Source organism: Perna viridis, chromosome 10, assembly GCF_037379345.1.
Source record: "Perna viridis isolate PV_CMFRI_1.1 ecotype Kerala chromosome 10, ASM3737934v1, whole genome shotgun sequence".
Lineage (NCBI taxonomy): Eukaryota > Metazoa > Mollusca > Bivalvia > Mytilida > Mytilidae > Perna > Perna viridis.
The window spans coordinates 19,354,961-19,377,605 of record NC_142454.1 but is presented as its reverse complement, the minus strand read 5'-3'; the positions used below and the strand labels follow the sequence as shown (position 1 = coordinate 19,377,605).

At 33.2% G+C, this 22,645-nt stretch overlaps 1 pseudogene across 1 annotated transcript; it reads right to left on the bottom strand.

Annotated features, from left to right (window-relative positions):
- Nucleotides 1–215: 215 nt before the first annotated feature.
- Nucleotides 216–22,645, bottom strand: LOC148604849 (aminopeptidase B-like; annotated as a pseudogene). The gene is made up of 15 exons (XR_015915748.1): nucleotides 21,967–22,645; nucleotides 20,818–20,942; nucleotides 15,664–15,766; nucleotides 15,151–15,260; nucleotides 13,372–13,575; nucleotides 12,860–13,072; nucleotides 12,419–12,481; nucleotide 11,795; nucleotides 8,698–8,816; nucleotides 7,363–7,533; nucleotides 6,602–6,678; nucleotides 4,553–4,688; nucleotides 3,775–3,918; nucleotides 2,929–3,013; nucleotides 216–2,048 (listed from the first exon to the last, which is right to left on the bottom strand). The product of XR_015915748.1 is annotated as an aminopeptidase B-like (transcript).

Below are 22,645 nucleotides of genomic sequence, written 5' to 3'. Positions count from 1 at the left end.
AGGTCCGTCCGTCCGTCAAAACCTAAAATCTAATAAATTAGTGAAGACTAAAACAAACCCCATCAAATTCATGGAAAATAAAACAATAATCCTCAAGTTTCATAATAAAATACCACTTTCAGGTTCCATTTAGAAACTATTTACCAACATAGGCCCTATCTAAAGTTATGTAATTAAACCAAACCGTATTACAGTTGATAAAAAAGAAAAAAAAGTTGCTCCTATTTATCTCCAATTCCAGATCGATCGAACCTACAATAAATGATTAAAGAGCTTCAAGGGATGCAGCATGATACGACCGCTGCATGTCAATTTCTGTTCAATGTGGGCAAGTGTGAACACAATATTAGTTTTTAACACACTTACGCAGAGACTTGCAGTTCTTTATGGACATAACAACTAGTTGTGGGTACACAATGTAGAACAAAATTTGAAATTCAAATTTTATCCCCTCATAACTTAAAAACCGTAAGAGATATCGGAAATCTTATTAAAAATTACAGACAAGGATTTACAAGAATAAAATATTTTTTTTCGAAATCCGACCAAAAATAAGCTTACTTTTAGATATCCTCTGCTTAATCCCCAAAACCCATATAGTATACCCACTATATGATTTAAGCATTCAGAAAAAAAGCATTGTGTAATAAAGAATCTGTTAAAGTTTCATAAAATTCAATTCAGTGGTTTCAAAGGAGTTGCGAATATGAAGAGGGTGCTCCCTATGTCAACAAATGCTGAAGTCATTTTTTTGCATCAAGAAACCCTAAAAATTATTTAGATGATTAAACAAAATTTGAGGTGCGCAATGGCATCATAAAATAAAGACTTTCTGAAAGCTTCATCAAATTCTACCCAGCAGTGGAAGGGGTTGCGGATTAAAATAGGGGACGGGTGAACAGACGGACGGATGGATGAACACAGTTTTCAAACGGGGATATAAAAGTGTGTGGCCCTTTTGACCCTTTATAACTCGAAAACCGGGAGAGATATCTAACATCTGATTGAAAAACTCAGGCAGGAATTTTTCTCAGGACTCCAACAAAACGAATTTTAAATGGTACCGGTTCACATCTCCATAAAAAAGTCATATCAATTGTTGTGATAAGCCCCAGTTAACCCTTTTCCCTCTTTATTTCTAAAAGAGGTTGGGTAAAAAGATACTCCAAAAGCTATAGCGCAATGTCGGTGTAATCAATGTGTTTAAATTGCAAAAGATAGGGTAAATTATACCAAAGTTATCAACCGAACATTGCCACTAAGGGGACTAATACCCTGCAGCCTGTTGAACTTAGTACATTTGGGGACCAATATGTACATATGATTCATATTGGACACAAATCTTACGGTAACTTAGCACATTTGACACACAATTTGCTTCCCTTTCTAAACTCCCAACTCCAAACGCAATCAGTACTATTTTGTTGTTGTAGACAAACCAGTAACAAAATATGTTTAATTCCTGACTATATGCACATCTCCACATGGTAATTTGACACCTCATTTAGTTTTATAAGAATCATGCAAGTTGTTGAGGAGGAGTCGCGTACAACTCATGATATCAAGTTTTGCAGAAAACGTTGTCAAACAGTCATTATTTCTACAATTTTTGTTTATGTCATAAATAGCAGCAAAGCCACACACGATTTGTAGTCTAAATGCAGCAATTGAATTAAACCCCTGAAAATAGCCAAAAATGTCTTAAAATGATCTATGACATCAGCTGAACAATGCAATTTTGAATATCAATAATATCGAACTCTTAATGGGAGAAGTAAAGAAAAAATGTGAAAATTTAAAAATTCTCTGTAATTGTAAACATTATTAGTAAAGTCTAAAAACTTAGTTAAATGACACTTCTGATTGACACGCATTCAATTTCAAAGATAATGTTTTTTTTTGTCATTTTAATATTTCTTCTACATAGTTCCTGACATTGACATGAAGCATCAAATTTGTTTCTTCAAAAACTTCCCTGGCAAATTTCTTCATTTCATCAGAACTCTTCATTAATGCGTTGTATATTGGCAATGTATACTTTTGTTTTCCTACAAAAAAGATAAAATGAGATTGAACAATTTCGTTGTCTCAATTGTATTATATTTAAGTATGGTTCTGTATTAAAAAATTTGGCAGAGGGTGATTTATCTTATATATCTAAAGGTAATCAATGAAATCCCCCCCCCCCAAAACAACTCTTCTTATGTTTATGTTCTTGAATCTGCTATATATCGTGAAATATTTTTGACTTATTATAGTGTAAAAATTCCGGCAGTAAATTTTCCGGTACTTTTCTGAGTAGAACCAAATTTTTAGTGCTAACATACCCATTGGGCAACTTTAATTTGCACTTTTATTTTTGAGTACACTTTCTATGAGGCCTACTGGAGGAATTTTCAATAAAATGTTTAGGATTAAGAAATGCATGAATCACTTAACTTAAGGTTCTGCCTGGTTTTAAGGCAAAACTCCACTTAGAAAAATGAATAGAAAAGGATATGTACCAGAGAAAGTTAATTTGGTGATCAAAGATGAATTCAATTTTTTGAAAAGTCTAGAGTCTTATTCTTCTATATGGAAAAGGGGTCATAACTATTAAATGAACCATGAAAGCCTCACAACTTGACCGGTATTTTGTTGTACAAAGCAGGTACGGGCCAGATGAGCTATAAATAGGATTTGATTGCAAACAGCAACCAAAATCACTCACAACGTATGCCCCATCGATATGAAGCCATACACCAAATTCAAAATCAATCTATCCTTTTGTAATTGAGATAACTGCTATGATTTTTGGACGGATCGAGTGATAGACGGATAGACGGACAATTCAAATGAGTCAAATGAGTAGGGGTATAAATAAAAAATACAATGAAAGAGAGAGCAAGAAAACCATAACCAATACAGTATGAAGTATTTAAATGTTACCTTGGCCGATGAGGAATGATCTTATGTTCTGTAAATCCTGAGTATAGTTATTTTTTATGGTAATTTGGGACCATCTTAAACGAATCTACAATATAAAAGTATGTGTTTAAAATTGTTACTGTAGAACTGCCCAATAATTACGACTGATAACATAAAGGATCTACACAACATCTTATTTTTGTCAGCAATTAGCTTCAATATATTCACGAACACTGAGAAAAGTTGATCTATAGTGGGAGTAACAAATTACACGAAGTATTTACTGTGGCAATTTGACTTAGTAGAGCAGGTTAAAGTTCACATTAGATATTTGTCAAATATTTACATACAATGGAAGGCCCAATTTAATATATACATATAAACTGTGCAAAGTTTTAAAAGTTTTGATTTGATTATTTCTGATTTGCAAATTACACGGAGAAATTACCATCTAAAACATAAAATGACGAAAAAGTGGCTTAGTGAAACATGCTAAAAATGTAAAAAAAACAAAACAATCTGTCAAATTTCTCCATAATAAATGGTGCATATTTTCAATATGTATCTTACCATTGCAAAAAAAAAGAATTACATTGGTTCAATCTTTTTTTCAATTAATGATTACACTAAGAAGATACATGTTCCCCTAAGCATGATGGATAAATGGAGGTAAAGAGTTTTAATCAGCTCCGTTCATAGTTACAAGTATACAACCGAGACATAACATGCAATAGAAGGGTTTAGGTCTCTAGGAGTGTGCATTTAAGGACGGTGACACTAACGATTATATTAAATTAGATTTAACTCAAATAACAATACGTTCTATAAGAAGTCAAGGTACTACGCTATACTGATCAGAAACAATACCTCTGAGTTGTGTGTCCTAGCAATGATTGGGTATTGATGAATCATTTTGTCTATGGCATCAACAGGCAGTGTAGGTTTTTCTAACACTTTATCTAAGAAATGCAGTATCTGGTAAGTTTTCCACTTAGTTATGTCAATATCACCCTGTAATTAGTCAGAGTAAAATCAAATATAGCAAATTATATCCTAGACAAATACAAATTATTCTCGAGAACACTCATGATGCACAATTTGTATTAAAAAAATGTCACATACTTTCGATCATATAATGACAAACTGGTTGCAAACAAAATGTGCACAAAGTTCTTATTGATATAGGTACATGAATTTGATTTTTGAACATTTAAGGAGAATAAACCCAGATGTAATTTAGCAATCGAAAAAAAGTGGAGAAAAAGGCTATCTGTCATAAGACCAAAAAATGATATGTGGGTTTCCAGCTTTTCTGTAGATTTTACGGCTACTGTTAAAGTCTAGATGTTTCCCCATTAGTTCAATAAAAACGTTATTGAAAAATAAAATTATTTCCCTTCTTTTCTACCCTGTTATTGTCTTGCTAGTAGCAGGAAACAAGACTATTATTTTTTTTCTTAAATATGCATCACAAGAAATATTGGTATAAAATTCTATGTTTCAAATGATATTCGTTGAATTACTGACCTAGGAATTAATTATTTTGTGATATCTCAAGTAGTACAATATCAATAACAGGTCTATCAACAACAACATAAAAAAAGCAGGTCAAACATGATAACAAAACTTATAGGAATTCTCTTACCCCATCTCTGCTCTCCCCCATCCAGTATCTGGCTAAGCCTTCTGCTGGTTCTGTGAGCTTTTTTCCTGCTGACAGGTCCGGTGTGTATGGTGGCCAGCCAGGTGTGTTTAACCACATATCAAACTCATATCCAATCCTAAAATAACATGGAGATTAGTACCTTATTACACAAAAATATATTAACATCTATATACCTGTCTAAACCAAATCTCTTTGGAACTGAATACTGTTCAGTTTACACAAGATCAAATTGTTCAGACCTGTTTGGTGTTGACAGGTTTCATAGTATTTACTAAAGCCATTTACCAGTATTATCAAAGTGTAATCAAGGGAACCAAGGTTATAGCGGTAATCAAAAGAATGTAATCCAGGGACAAAGACCAGACATGGAAAATAGACATACACAACAAAGAGCATAAAGTAATTAAAATCATACATACAAAGTAACAAAAGTTTATGAGCAACTTGGACTCCACTAAAAAACTGGGAGCATGGACCAGGTGCACCGGTAGGGTAAGCGTCCTCTGCTTTTCTAGAAACACCCGCCGAAGTGCTCATAAAAAGTCAAGTCAGGGGTAGACAAACGAGGAAAGGAAAACTATGACCCGTTGAATAAATCAGTTTTCATGGTGCTGATGGATACATCATAACGATGCATGAGTTCATGATGACGACCATAAAACCTCTGTAGTAATGACTTCAATCTTGTAGCAACACAGCCCTGTTCCAGAAGCCTATTTGTTAGAGTTCTAGCGCGATACAAAAGGTCTGCGTAATAATGGCATAACGTATGAGTTGTGATATGAACACTCCATACGCAGGAGCCGAAGGAATGTTGCCACAGATGAAAGGAAAGTTGACAATTCTGAATGAAAAGTCATCACGTTTGTCGTAAAGTTTGGTCAATAGTTTTCCTTTACCATCGATTTCTAAGTGTAGGTCAAGATATGAGGCTGACTTCACAGTGTCTGTAGTATCCTTTATTTCTAGTTCTTTTGGGTAGATGCGATGTATCAAATCCCCGAAATTAGGATTGTTTAAAGATGATACGTCATCTATATAGCGGAAACTGAGATCAAAGGAAATAGACAAACGATATTCTTTCTTTCTGATCAGATCAGCTATAAAGTCAGCCTCATAAGAGTGAAGGAATAGGTCATCAAGTAAAGGGGCACAATTTGGTCCCATAGGAATGCCGACCGTTTGTTGAAAAACACGTCCACCACACTGGACAAATATGTTGTCGATTAAAAATTCCAGCATTTTGTAACATCTTCCTCTGTATATTTGGAAGATGATTTGGAATTATTTCTTACAAAGTATGAGGAATCTTTACCAAGAACTATATATTTGTATCTAGGTGTACCATCTTTTTTGGAAAAACAACGATGTATAATGTTTTTAAGTCGGGATTTTAACTGAATATGGGGAATAGAAGTATACAGTGTTGAAAAATCATAGGTTTTAATGCTATTATATTCAGATAATAGTCTTGAACTGATTGTCTCCAAAAGATCAAATGATACATAAACTTAAATGCCAAAATGGTTCATCGAACAGAATCCTTTAATTTTCCAAACAGCTGACACTTTGTAATATGTCATACGTAAAAAATTACTGGACTGATCAATTATCCAGAATTTTTTGGACAGATCAATGACTATAAATAGTTTGGAAATATCCATGCAACTGATGCATTCTGAGATTATTGCATGTTTCTTTTATTCAACGTTCAGTCAATAATAAAATTCTGTATATTTATATGTGCTACATACAATTTTTAAATGCTAGTCTTTACGTACTGCCACATAGAGCAATAAGCAATGTAAATGTATTAATTTTCATGATAATATTATTTGTTGTGATGAGCAAATAACCAAAAGCAACGAATATTACCGGCAAAATTGAGTTTATAACACCGATATTTTTTTCTAAACTGTGAATTGTGACCACTGCAAATATGTTCCTTCTATTGAAAAAAATCTAGGATAATTTACACTTGCAGGATTACAATGCTACGAAAAAAGTTTATATTGCCATATTGATTACCTTTTATCGACCTGTTTCTCTTTAAGCCCAGGAAAGTATTCCAAGAAAAATTGAAGAGTATCTTCAGCCACTAAACTCTGAAAAAGAACGTTACTTACACATCAGCTCATTCGAGGAACAATTATATAAAGGTAAGTGAAAAATGAGACTTGATTAATCTTGTAAATCAATATGTAATTTAAATTTTCTTTTGCAAACAAAAAAATTCTTTTGCCCCTCTTCCAAAGTTCAAAGGGGTATAACTCCCACAAATTTAAGAAGATACTAAATTTCTGTAATATGCACAACTATATATTATGTCCTAATTATCTTAAGGTTTTAATAAAATAATGAAATTATGTGTAGTAGTCTACTTCGAGTTGCACTTACAAATGTGTAACTAAAAGTCAGACAGACAGGACAATACAATATGTCTTCTCATGTGTAGGGACATAAAAATTAACATCATGATGGTATGAAATTTAAGTGAACACCAGTTTTACTAATCATTTTAAGAGATTGATGACTGATCTGATTGGTCCTGGTACTGTATCTGGAAACAAGGAGTAACCGTGATACATGATCAAGGATATAAACAATTGGGTTGGGAAAGGTAGGGTTAAATTTCAAGAAAATAAACACTATGATTTCCGCTTTGTTCCTACTTCCAACAATAGACCATGTAATAGCAATGAAATCAGGTACACCTGACATATCATTAACATCATCAACATTATAAATACAAGTACATGTATGTATGAAGTTTAATTACAGAAACTTACCTTAAATTGGAACTAGGCTTGTAAGAAGTCATCAAACTTATCAACATCTCCAACTAAATACTGTAGATATGATACAAAACAGTATCCTTTCTCATATGGCGTCTCGTTATAAGTATCTTCAGGATCCATTCCAGGCTTAATGATTACTTGCAATTTGTTAAATTCATTCCCCTATGTGTTGTATTTCACAAAATGTTTACGAAGGCAAAATTACAAAATACGTTTTTATACGATCTAATATATAGATTGAAATATATGTTAGACCAGTATGGTAAATATAACGGTATGTTTCAGTGTGATTAGAAATACATAAAAACATTAGCTATCAGTGAATACATATTTTGTTCATATATGAAACCCTATTGAAAACATATAATTACTTTATTATTTTATTTGCTTTTTTTTCGTAAATTCATTCATTAGTCAGAAACATTTTTTTTCATGGTGGTCCGGACATATGAAAACATGTAACAGACACATGTTTTTTCATATGTTTTAATACATATGTTACAGTTTTTCCGGTGTAAGACGTATAGTATGTAGTATATTGTGGTGTTATATATAGAATTAACACACACATAACGTTTGACTTCATTTGCCTTATCCATTAAAAGACTCTATTCAATGAATATTCATAGTAGTTTTCTTGGACGTTTTGTACAATTGAATTTTTCAAATATATTGTAAGCGTGTAATTCTAAATATATTTTTTTCATACAAAAAACTGAAAAGTCATCAAGAAACAATTCAGCTGTATTCGTTGAAGTTCAGATCCGGGTGTCAAAAGAATAGGCCCGCAGCAGCGCTAAGCTTGTCGTAAAAGGCGATTAAATAGTGCACAGAAACATAGCCGGGGGCTAGGCGCTCTGCCCACAGAGCAACTGGGATGTGTGCCCTTGGTGGTGCAATGGGGTATCCCTGGCGTGTTACATGCTGGGGCTGTAAGGTTATAATACGGAAAACCTGACAGCAAACCATAGTGGTGCACCGTGTTGGGAAAGATGCCACGTTCCTCGCACGTTAAACGACCCTGCTGTGGTATTCGATAGGAGTAGGAACCTTTGCGCTCCGCCAAAGGAGGCTAAATTACCCGACCTTACCAATCCTCCCTTTTATCTTGTGGCAATCAAAATTTATCAACCCTAATATCCTTGTGTCCCATCCCTTTTTTATTTCATCATCATCATCATTTCATGTTCATTTTATCATCCCTTTCATTTTCATCGTCTGAATATAGCTGAAATATTGCTGCTCGGGCGTTAAACCCCAACAATCAATCAATCAATCAATCGTTGTAGTTAAAAATCATTTTAGGTGTATTTACTAAAATTGTACCTCCCCAGAGTTTTTTATATGTTGCCGCAGTAAAGCTAGTCCCGTCTCTGCTTCCAGACATGTGTATGGTGTTCCAAATAATTTATCCATAATTCGTCTTTAACCAAACATTGTAAACCCTGTAAACAAAGTGGTTTTAATTTGAAATTTTTAAAATAGAAGTCAAAAGATCTATATTTCAAGGTGAAATAATTTTTAAGTTACATGTATGTAAAATGTAATGCTATAGGAACAATATTAATGACTTGAGTTCTCATATAATAGACGCTCTATTGCGATTTGCGCAACAATTGACGGATCGATGACCGTTGACTGATTGATGGCTGACAGATCGATAACCGATGACCGCTGACCAATCTGACCGTAGTTTTGTTATGTAAAATGACGGATGATCTGTTTGAAAATAAAAGAAATTTGAAATAAAAGTATAAATTGATGTTTACATCTATTGCATAATATAATATGTGCAAAATTGACAAAAACAGCGAAAAAAGGTAAAATATATTGACCGCTCTGATGTCACGTGATGTGATCCTTTTAATGGATCGTTTTGGCGGATCAAAGACTGACCGATGATCAATGACCGATCGCAATTTTTGTTGCACGGATCGGTTCAGGTAAGTTTTTGGAAAGCAATTAGTAGTATTCTTTAAGGTTGGTTTATTTATTGTTAGAAACCAAGTGCTACTCTTGAACAACTCATTGGTTCTTCCACATATATGTAGCCAGATACACGGGTCGTTCGGAAAATACAGTTAAGATCTATCTGTCCTTCAGGGAGGAGCTATCTTGAATGTTTTGCTGAAAACGTTTTTCGTCAATTGACCGAAACAATCCCTAACGTCACGCCTTCAATATGGCAAAGATCGCGGTCAACCAGCAATATCCCACTACAAGTTATTATATTATTCATTCTGCTGTTTACTACGTACTTATCTGTTGGCAAATTTGGTGATAATGACCAAGAAAAAATGGGTAGTCGTTTTTTGTTGTTACATCTCAAGCTAGTTTTACAAACATGTCCCTTCAATGTTTTGTGAAAAAGCAAAAAAAAAAAAAAAAAAAAAGAAAAAAAAAAAATTAATAATAATAATAATAAAGAAATGATATATTGGTTTTAAAATGAGAAAGACAATCATTTATACTTTTCTTCACGTTAAGAAGAAAACTCATTCATTGAGCAGAGCTAACCCCTTTGGTTAGTTAATAATATCATTGAAAATATTTAGCACATACCCTACTATAAACAATCACTAGAAACAAATGTCATTCCCGCCGATTATTTCTGAAGTAAACATAGAAAGGGAATTTTCCAGTGCATTCGGAGGACACTCAATGTGTGTCTTTAGTTAGATACTTTGACAAAAATGTTATGCGGCCTTTCACAAAATTATTTTGTAATTGAAAATGTCAATAGTGAAGTGTAAACGTATTTTATGGGGTTGTTAAAATGATAAACTATGTATGCAGAGTTGTACATGATTTACACATTATTAAAATTCTTCAGTGCCTTATAACACCAAACATTTTGCCCTATCATCATTTTATGCAATTGTTAAATGGAAGGAAATGTTGAAAATAGTGAAACTAGTGCTTTATCCTTCGAGGTAACACAAGATCAAAAACAAATGCTATTTATTTATATTTTGCTTATAATAAATGGGATTTTAAAGAGGTTACCAATAGAGAGTATTCTGCAGAAGAAAGTGTGAATAATATTTTATTGAGCAGGATGCAGATTTACCAGAATGTCCTCATTTTTTTTATGCCATCCTTGTATCACATACGAACAAAACCGGGAGCTTTGATGGAATAGTGAAAACCACCCACCACATGAACAGAATCCTTTTTTTTAAGAAAAGACAGACGTTTTCTGGAAAAATGCTTTTCATAGGCGTGTTTGAAATGACCTTGTATACATCTGGGAGACAAAACTGTTCTAAAACGGGACAGACCAAGACTTAAAGTAGTGTTCCATAGAAGGGATTTAATAGTCAGGTGTGTATTAAATTTGATTTCCAAATTAAAACAAAAGGAATACATGGCTCATAAATGGGATTAATTCTGTGATTGTTAAGTGAGTGCCATTGATAAACCTTTTGCATAAAATCTTTAAGATAGCTATCAAAGAGGATTTATTGATGAACTGCTTGGAAATGATGGAAATATTAAGTCTAAGAGACATTAAGAGTAGCCAAGCCAATTTTGTCAGCTAAGCATATGTTGCATGCATGTAAACAATAAAAAAGCGGCTGATGTTAGCTACACCCTATCTATCTGTCACTTTGAAAAATTCAAATTTTGAAATAATCTTCACTTCAGCATTTTCAGATTCAATATATCTAATAGTTATAAGCCTAAAAATATTGCAAAGTGTCGACATTTTGTGTTCTAACATTTAGAACATCTTTTAGTAGTAATAATAATGAAATAATAGTGGTTGAAAACAATCTCCTCTGAATCTAAAAGCAGCCAAGTATATCATTATATTTTTCATTGGCTTCTGTTTATACCCATAGTCCGGTCTTTAAGCTTTGATGAACTTTTTTTGTCCAAATTCATACATAAAATTTTATTATCCCCCCCCAAAAAAAAAGTCAGTAATAATCATTTGATAGCTATGTTGTGCTGTCTCTAAAAAAGAAGCCGTGCAAGTGCTCCATCTGAACCATGCTGTGTTCTCTTTAACCGTCGGGTTTGTTACTTCTTTCGACGTTGCTTCTTATGAATGCTATCAAAAGTCGAAAGCAAAGACCGGTCAAAACTATAATGAACAGCGGAGATTATTCCCAAAGGTCTACCCTATTTCTTTATTTATATTGGACTTTTTGCAGGCGGTGTTGCCATAAATGTCACAGCGGTACGAGTTCGAGTCCCGGGGAGGGAACGACCAAAAATTTGCTACGCATATTTTACAGTTCTGATATTGTTGGGAATTTTTCAGACCCTTCTTTGCTTTTGTTATCTTCCTTGTATCAATTTAATCCGACGGAGCAGTGTAGAGAAAAGAGTCGTCACATTCTGAGACGTTTATAGATATGTGACAGAGATTTTGGTTAGTCAGAAAGTCATTCCGTTCATAAACTCATTTATCCACCCTGGCACCACATTGTGTGGATTTTAACACATGACACTGCCATCAATAATTTGCCAGAACAATTCAATAAATGACTGAGCAATATATTGTAGGATAATACACCTGTTATGGGAATAAGATATATTCCACTGGCTATCATTAAAATGCAATTATTTCCGGTCATAAAATTTCTAAATAGCGTATCATCAGTAAATATAAACTAAGAAAAACTTAGTACAAATACACGCACATGTTACAGTTCCCTTCAGTTAAGACTAAGTTTTTCTGGCAATTCAAAGAAGGTGTAGTATCCTTTTAAAGTATATCTGTGAAAAATTTTTTTTGCATTCTTTGTTTTCTTTAAAAATCGAGCATATAAAATGTTCTTTGTGTAACTACATTATGTTTTGGTGTTGTAAAACATAACTTAGGTTCTAAATTGATTCATTTACGGTCTTCATGTAGTTTTCATGACAGAGAAAAAAATATTTTCATTTTATTTTATGTTTGCTTGTTTAACCATTTGTTGTTTTGTCTTTTTCTTCATTGATATGTATATAGACATCCTTAAAAGAGAAAAGGAGGGCTTGAGGTCCAAACATTAGCTGGCTATAGCCTTACAAAATATGATTTAGCCATACAAACCTCGTTTAGCCAGAATTCACTCCAATTTGCATTTGTCACAAGATTTCCAAACCAACTATGTGTCTTGAAAAAGAAAAGGTTTAGTGTAAGAAACAATGAAAAACGCATGGTCTACTTAATTGTATATGACATAGTGTGATGGGTTGGAAAAAGCCACAGTCCGATTTAACAAAAGAAATACATTAAGTAAACTTGGACAGATGCTATTTTGCTGTATTTGTGATTTTGTTGAATTCATAAATAAATTAACAAAATAGATTTTTTTTGCAATAGAAAGAGATTTTGAAGGGAGACAACTACGCCTTTTCCAATGTTTACTCAAAACAGTGAAAAATATTTAATGGAAAAAAAGATCCTATTTAGACTATACATTTTATTGAAGAACTTATTGTGCTGTAATACTACAAAAATGCATGTACCACATCATTCTATTTCACTTACTATTTCATGAATTACAACAGATGTTAAGGATTTGTCTCCCACTAATAAACAAGGGGTCACAAAATTCAAACATGGGTTCTCCATACCACCAAATGGGAAAGATGGTGGCATGACCAGTATGTCGTATGTATCCCACATGTAAGGTCCAAATAGCTTCTCTCCAGTTGAAATGAAGTCTTCTACAACACCATCAAACTCAGCTGTTGCTTTGTCCTTAAACATTTGCATTATTCAATCAAACATTGTATAGAAGAACTACAGCTATAATTTTACTTTTGTGTGACATTAAAGGTCGATCTAACTGCGAAAATTTAACTGTTAATATATAATTTGTTTACCAATTTGGCAGCCACTTAATTGAAAAGGCCATTACCTATAAGGCGTTCTGAAATGTTTACAATCAAAATAATTTGTACAAAAAGTGTGCATAATTCTTGTTATCACTAACCTGTCTATAAAGGCACAGTATTTAATTTACTTGTACATTTGTATTTTCATTTCAATCAACTCACCAACATACACGGTTCAGTCCATACATGACTTCTAGGTCCTATTCTGGCGCTCTGTAGATCCCCAACGGCTAGGGCAACAAGGTATGCTGGGATAGCATGGGGGAGATTAAAGTACACATTATCTGTTTCCCCAGAAAGATTAGGGATGGAACCAGGCTCTTTTCTCTCACTGGTACTCATTACAGCGATAAACCCCTCTGGTAACTGTAGGTACCAGGAATATACAAAAAGAAATATAAAATTGAAGTCACTTGAATGACTGAGGATAATCCTGGAAGTTTTGCCCCTTTTGTTTCGTCAAAGAAGACAGAATGTTAATATAACATATATATTTACGTTATCACAAACCTCTATACACGTTAGTTTGTTTACATGAATCAGTGGTTCTACCATCATTCCTAGTTGTCAGTATAATTATCTTGGTTAAGTTATAAAAAAATAGGAAATAATACATGCACTTAAAGAAGAAGTTGGAATAATATAGATATCAAAGCAAGCGACTCTAAATTGAGTTGCATCAATTATAAATATAATATAACATTACTCTGAAAAGGAATTATGCTACAATTTTGAGTAAAAAATCGCTGGCCACATACATAAGTAAACCACGACAAAATTAACTGAATCAACCTGAAAAATATTTTCTTTTCCTCTCTTATTCAGAAACTACTGTCTTTACTTTTTTGTACAGTTGTATCTTTGAAAATGCAGAAACCAATGTCATTTTCTTTATGTCATTCGAAGACAAATAAAACCAACATGAAGTTGCAGGAGATGTCGTGCTCGGCATACCCCCAATATTAGAGGTAGTTGATATTGTACAACACCTAAAATAGCTCACAACGAGTGCCTACACATGAAGCTACACATTAAATTTAAAATCAATCAATCCATTGGAAGATGAAGTAATCGCGACAAAATTCGGACAGAAGAACAGACAGAATTACGGAAGGAGAAAGCGATTCCATTATACTACCCACTCATTGACTAGGGGTGTAATTAATGAAAGACTTTCTGTAATTTTTCAAGAATTCATCGGAACTTTCAATACTTTACAAAATTGGCAGTGTTAACTATACATGCACTAAATATCAGGACAGTGAATTCAGAAAAAAACACCTTAGCAATTATCATGTCCAAAAGGGTTTGATTTAGACATGTTTTACTGTACCAGTTAGAGGCACTTAATTACTTAATTACCAGTCTAAATAAAAATCAGACATAAGGTCAAAAACTAACAGAATTCATTTTCTATTTAGAAACATTTACACACCACATAACCAGTCTTAATAATTTCATTCTGTCGAGATAAAAACTAAATAGATTATGTATGAAATTCGCACTTTGCAGCAATAATTAAACTTTCTTAGTTTAGCTTGATTTTTGTGGGAGATGAATATATAATTTTCTCAAAAGTACAGATGTGAATAAAGAATGGATAAATTTATGTTAAAATACAGCATATGCAGACAAAAAAGTATCTGCTGCTCGGTGGGTTTGTCTACACCATGAGTCACCTCTACTATAAACAGTGTCTGAATTTTATATGGATTGGTACTTAAACCTTCTGTAGTGAAATCATATTGACATAATTATGATTAAAATTTGAAAATGAATAAGATATCAGGAGCATGCGCCACATGCTACATGATATAATGAAAGTAAAAAATCATAATCAAATAAAAGTTAGAATCAAAAGTCACATGCAAGTAAAGGTGAAAGGTAAAATATAATGTTAGAATCAAAGGTCAGTGAAGAACATATAATCGAGGTCCTGACCTTGACATTAGCACTGTATGTTGATTTGATGGCTGGTGTGTCTTGGCAGGGAAAGAACGATCTGTTTAAAACTGCCTGTCCTTGTGTGTAAAAATACGGTTTTGTTTTTCCTGAAAAATATAGAAAATTACCAAGATGGTTATTTTCTATTCTCTGATCTAATTAACAACTAAAAAATAGATGACCTTCTGTCTTCCCTTAAAGCAATTTATAAATTTTAACACGCAAAATGCGTAGCACCAAGGTTTGAATTAGTACAGCATTAGTCAAATGGTTTTGTTAAAACATAGGGGATAGAATGCATACCGTCTAAGCATATCCATTGCTGCTTGGCGTTAAGAACCAATAATCAATCAAAAGCAAATTTTGATGAACATATACTTAAGTCTGAATATATTTTTGCTCAATTCCAAATGGAGCACTCAATTAAAGTCTGAGATTTATGTTGTCATAAGTATGAATTATCATACTTTTCCCTTTTTTTACACTTAAATCAGTATTCTACAGTCTTACCAGCTGTTTGTTCAGGATCAAGCCATACAACTCCAGGACCATCACCAGTTCTATACGTTATCACCAGACTGAAACTTTCATTAGTCTTCACAGCTTCAGGTAGCTACATTTTTTGTAGGAGAAAGAAGAGAATATCAAAAATGTCTGTTTTTAGGGTGTTCAAGGTTTTTATCATAAGCTCACTTGATTTTTTCCAGTCATCCATTTTGCAGCCATTTTCAATAGTTACTTGGATTTCAAACAAATTTAGTATACTATAGAAACATAATGGTGTTGACAAAAATTGATCATGGCGGTTTTCTACATAGCTGCCATTCTCCCGCTAATTTTTGTACTTGCTCCGATTTCAACGATGTTTGCTTTACATAGTGAACATGGTCTCCTGAGTTGAATGGCGATAATAAAAATGTTGCATAATATTGATTTTAGATCATTTTAAGTTTTTTTTTAAAGCAAATGTATAGCAGGTTAATGCACATCCGACCCGGTTGAATAACCAGGCATTAGGGGATCTCAGTCCATTTTTTCTTGTAAAGGCATTTCCTGCAGTTTAAAGTGTCTTAGGAAGTCAGCTTCCTTAAAGCCTTCATTCATGTACGTTCTGTTTTCGCAGTTGTTTGTCTGACATGGAAACTTTAAATCATGATATTTTTACTTAGGTAATAGGGCATTGCTTGCCAGGTGAGCGATTCAGCGACTCTTGTTTCTATTGTATTCATCAGTAGACCCTGTCAGATATGTGTAACAGATTGATTAAACTTCCATGGTACACTTAACTGTACCTGAACTAGTCGTACTACAATAGTCCGAAATTTCTCTGACGTCCAACGGCTGCTTAGTCAGACTAGACGAGGCGGTAGGACGTTAGAGCTTGTCCAATGCTTTCCTACATTAATTGGTGCTTTGAGGAAGGATTTTTTTTTAATTAATAAAAAACTTAACGAAGTTTAAGAGGGTGAAAATTTGTTAAACCTAGCTGTATAACAATTTCATGTAGAGTGAAAAATATGTCAATAGTGATGTCTGTCGTCAATGCAACAACAAGAAACCGTCTTTCTCAAATTTACAGAATTTTGACTTTGGAGTTCAATCCTGTGTTTTTGATATAGGACAAGCTCTGGCGTCCGACAACGCAAGCTTGTCTGGCTAGTCAGCCGTTGGAGGTCAGAGCAGCTTCGGACTATAGTAAAATTAAGTTATCCAAGGTCCAATATATTCAATCATCCTGCAATCTGACCTAAAACTAGTAAGTCGAATATTTTAAGATGATAGTTGTGTATATATTGTAGTTGCTGAACATCATTTATTACGCAGCTTAACCCAAATACTACTGCAAGTACGTACGAAAATTAGATGCATAGCATAAAATTGAAAAGGTTTCCATGTAATTTGATACTGAATAACAATGTTTTTTCTTGTTTTCATTTTAATTTGGTTCTAGAACATGAAATGTTGATGCTTGATTGAAATATGAGTTAAAACCTTTATTTGACAACTTTTACTGGTACTGTACCATAAGCAGACATAATCACCTTGGGGTGCAAACAATTGTATATAATGTATATGAACACTTTGAACAGGATAGGACTGGTGTATTGTTTAAAAACAGAGAAACTAATTTTATCCAATGATATTAGTAGGGTCAATGAGTTGATTGCATGAATGTTGAACATTTGATTACTCTGTACTTTTTCTTCCATCATGAAAAATCATGTGAGTTTAGAATGAAAAGTAATTCTTCTTCCTGTGAAAAAATACTGATATTTGTACATGATAAAAGTGTTGAAAAAAAGCTAATATAAGATTTTGCATTGCATGCAGCATTTCTACAGTGAACAGTAAAATGCAAATTGGTCTTCGGATTTCAATACGTTCTACATAAAACAATTCTGGTAAGGAAAAATGAATCTAGAACGAGACTTACAAACCCTATAATAAAAAAAATGAAATCTTTGCCGAGCGCAGCATGATATGACCGTAGCCAGTTGAACTTTGGGACAAGTGTAGACACAATCTTAGTTTTTGACACGTTCAAACACAGGGTCATACAGTTTATTATGGACATAACTACTCATTTGGATACAAAGTAGCACAGTATTTTGAAATTCAAACTATGAACAAATGTCTGATTCAGTCTGCCTTCACGCATCACTTTGTACCTTGGTACCTCAGAACAGTAAATGATAGAGTAAATTTGCCATGCATACTTCTTAAAGCTCATGTTAAGTCAGGGATTTTTATAAGGAATCAAATAATTTTATTTTTTTCAAAATTGCACCAAAAATAATATGATTTTTAGGGCATAGCCACTTTCGGCCCCTTTTAATCCCAAAACTGGAAGAGGTATCTGAATTATGAGATACCCAAGTAGGGATTTTCATAACAAATCTCATTACAAAAAAAAAAAAAAAACCAAAATTGTACCACAAAAAAGTCGATTTTTTAGGATGTGCCACTCCTTGACCCCATAGACTGGCAAATTTAAGTGCTATTCAAAATCTAAGTATCTTATAAGAAACAGATTAGAAAAAAAAAGTCAAAATTCAATGAAATCTACATTTTATTTAAACACATATTTTAACCCTTTTGGTCCCTAAATAGCAAAATTGCGTTGGTCAGTGACTTCAATTCATTAAGCATAATTTCTGAAGTGGCAATTGACAATATATCAAACGATCTTGCAGTACTCCAAATTTTAAACTATGTCAAACACCGTGGCTTCATTCATTGCATTGCATATGGTAGAACCTTTCGGTGATGGATTTGGCTTCCTCTTTCGATAGTTTTGGTTATGATTATTTCTTGTATACAACTAATATTGTGATCATGATCTTCCTACATATTTGATTTTAATGCTGATGATGAGAGGTTACTCTTTGAAACACGTGTACAGCATATCAAAATTCACGATATATCAAACTGGTATTTTTTTTATTTATTTTATTACATTTGGTCCACTACAACTAAAGTTATTGTATGAAAAAGAAAAGAATTAACAACGCAGACGATAACGCTATTGACAACGACACTGACAACATCATAACATTATACAAATGCATTTTTCGCAGCGGTACATCTTAGTGACATGAGCGAAAAGAATCAAAGTGATTTTTGGATCTTTTGAATAAACTAAATTATAATTCAAGTAAAGGTAATAAATACAGAAAATGTGCCAGAAAATGATTTTATTCAATTTTATGAAAATCTTTATAGAGCAGATACTGAAAAGAACTGTTTCCAAGATAATATAGTAAAAAGAATACTTTCATCGGGAAAAAGACTTGACGTGGTTCAAAAAGATGAAATTACTACTGATGAAATTCGTTCACTGAAAATTGGCAAAAGGACATCAGTAGATCTTATATCAAATGATAATATGTTCTATTTATTTTTTAAATAAGGGAAGTTTCCAACCATTATGAATAAATCTTTTATAGTCCATATTCAGAGAAAGGGGAATACCTTTGACCATTGAAATTACAGATCAATATCAGTTAGTTTTGATACGATTGGCATGTATCAAAATTTTACAAGCTTCTGAAGCAAAAATATCCAGTTTATCTAGAATGTGACGACTCTATTTGCTACACTGCTCAATCGGATTAATTTGATACAAGGAAGATAACGTAAACTTATAGAAGGGTCTGAAAAATTCCCAACGATGTTAGAACTGTCAAATTTGCTATGCAAATTTTTAGTCGTTCCCTTCGCGGGACTCGAACTCGTACTGCTGTGACATCTGTGGCAACACTGCCTGCACAAAGTCCAGCGCCCTAGACCACTCGGCCAGCTAGGCTATATAAAAATATAGCTTTCGCTGGCCGGGACATTCCTCCTCGTGGGATTAATCTAGAGCTGTAACTTAGTACACGATGTATGGTAGTACGGGACAGTTCATATAGATGTTAATATGTAGGATAGAGGATCAAATTAATAATGCATGTCACAACAAATCAATATTATACAAACGTCTCAGAATGTGACGACTCTATTTGCTACACTGCTCAATCGGATCAATTTGATACAGGGAAGATATATAAACATATAGAAAGGTCTGAAAAATTCCCAATGATGTTAGAACTGTCAAATTTGCGATGCAAATTTTTGGTCGTTCCCTCCGCGGGACTCGAACTCGTACTGCTGTGACATCTATGGCAACACTGCCTGCACAAAGTCCAGCGCCCTAGACCACTCGGCCATATAAAAATATAGCTTTCCCTGGCCGAAATCATACGTATGATTTTACAGTCTTTATATACTAATAGAAGTTGTAAAATTAAGTTTTTTTAATGGATTCAGCCATTCATTTTAAATCAGAAAGGGGTGTAAACTAAGAAGATGTGTAAAGTCATATTGTTTATTTTTTCATAGACGACTTAAAAAGTAATATATATGATTGTTCTAACACCTTTCCAGTTGACATTGGTAATATGTCTGTAAATACCATTATGTATCTTGATGACATTGTCTTAATGTCAGAAAATGAAGGTGGTTTGCAAAACTGATTAATTTAACTCAACAAATATTGCTCAAATTGGAAACTACAGGTGAATGGGTGAATGTAAATAAAACCAAAGTTATTGTTTTTATCTCGAACGGAAGGACAATCTTGAATAAATTTATCTACAATAAAACTTGAATAGATATTGTGAAACAATATATTCAGGTATTTCTATTGGGATATGACTGAAAATTTAATCTAGCTAATAAAACACTAAAAAGGCGAGAAAACCTTTCTTTAGAATGAAAAAAAAAAAATTATGTTTTAATAATCCATGTTAATTAATGGAAACAAAATTTTGACTCAGTCATTTTACAAATCCTAACATGAAAACCATATTTAACAGTAACTCTAAGTGTCCTGCACATACATACTCAACTGTTTCAATAGTAGAAATAACCTATTGAAATAACATTGAGATATTTACTCATAATATAAATTTCATATATAGGTAAAAATGACTACATGTATATTATAGATTGCATTAATTTTGTAATTCCTTTTTGACCCAATGCTTTTGTTCTATTATTTTATAATTAGCCATGACCATGCCATAATGATGAATGTCAGCTTATAAAGTATTTGTATTTGTATAATGAAACATGTACATGTACATGAAATACATGTATTAACCCACTATATTATAAGTATACCAGCACAGCTAGCTCTGAGCCATAACCAGTGAAAGGTTTCTCCTCAAACGTAACTGTGTTTTTTTTATCATCTTTGTCAAACTGAACTCGTTCTACTGTCATCGATTTATGAACATCAAGTTTAACTGCAAAAAAAACCATTAAAATATCATAACTATTCCATATATGGGCTGTATTCAACAGTACCAAGCCTAAAGCGAATTTTAAGGGTCTTTATATTGAAATCAGCAGGCACAAGAAAAGTATATCAGGTATTGATGAATAAACAATTTTTATTTTACATGTCCAGTCACCACTTAAAAAAATTCAGGCCACACTTAAAATAATGTTTGTTCCCCCTTTCCAGACCCTAGCTCCCGGCTTTAGGTGGGTAAATAGAGACAATATTAAGTCCTGGCTCCTGGCTTTGGGTAGGTAGACAGGGAAAAATGTTATTTTTTCCCAAAGTTCACTTGATTCTGTAAAAACCATGATCAAAGCAGTGACAAATGATGCTTTAAAACTAAACATATTTTATGTCAGAAAATGGCAATAAATTATTTTAGTAGGGCCAATTTTTATGGGTGGGTAGGGTAAGAGGAAACAAACTTAATTTTTATTTTGGCCTCATTGACCATTTTATACTGGTACATTGATATGCACAACACAAAGTATTATGCATGCAGCCATTTTGTTGGCATATGATTTCTTGTCACCGACCATAAATTTCCCAACATGAAAAAAGTTGTACAACAACGACTTGGCATACGTTTAATAAGACTACATAGATATGTTCATATGTATTCATGGTATGAACACCCTTGATAAGAGTGAACTTATTTGATAAGTATTATTTTGTAGATTGAATAAATTGCTATTCCGTTACACATAAATCAACCTTAACTAAACAGATTGTCAATTTTTATGGTTTAACCAGTCTACATAATTAAACAGTAATGGGAGGCTAATTTCTAGTTTGCTTGGTCGCCTCCCTCTGACAAAAAAGTCAGATTAAACATTTACCTCAGCAAAGGCCATGATTATCTGGACTAGTGTTTAAAAACTACAAGGTCTACAGAATATTAAGAAACCTTAGTCTCAAAATTCCCTCCCTAAATTGATTCTTGAAAAGATGCACTCTAATCTGTAAGGAGACATCTTTTTACTTACCTACTATAGTGTCAGAACAACAATTGAAATCTATCTTGACTACACCACTGATCTCTTTCCTTTCGAAATTAACATTCAGATCTAGATGATAATGTTTCACAGTTAATTCTCTAAAGTTTGACACCGAAGCTACGTCGATAGCGGAATCAGAAAATAGCTTCATGGTGTTTAATGTTCAGATTGTTTTAAGTCTACTTTCACTTTAGATACTATGACAGATAATGTGCTTTCAAGCTTTATCACATGGAGATTGCTCGGTACACATTGAACTAGATCACAGTTGACTGTTTAATCCCAAAATGCATGAAAAAATATGAAACTCAGTCTGTTTTTGATTGAAAATATTCCGGACAAAAATTCGCCCTTGAGCCTTACATTTTACGGCTATCATCATTTTTATCCAATGAAATGCGAGGTTATAAGCTCAATCGGATATGTTGCCATAGTTAAGCATCATGGGTATCACGTGATGCCATAGCGAAATCAATACCGACTACGGTGGAAATAGACCTGGCAAATGAATCAAATTGAAAATAATCAATGAGTGCACAAACATAATTTTGAAACTGATTTCGACTAAACGTTCCGGGCTGCTTCAAAGTCTAGGTAGCTGCGTCGTTCAAAACAAGCAACACAATTTTTCTTCATGTAAGATATAAAGAAGGTTTTCAAGGACATA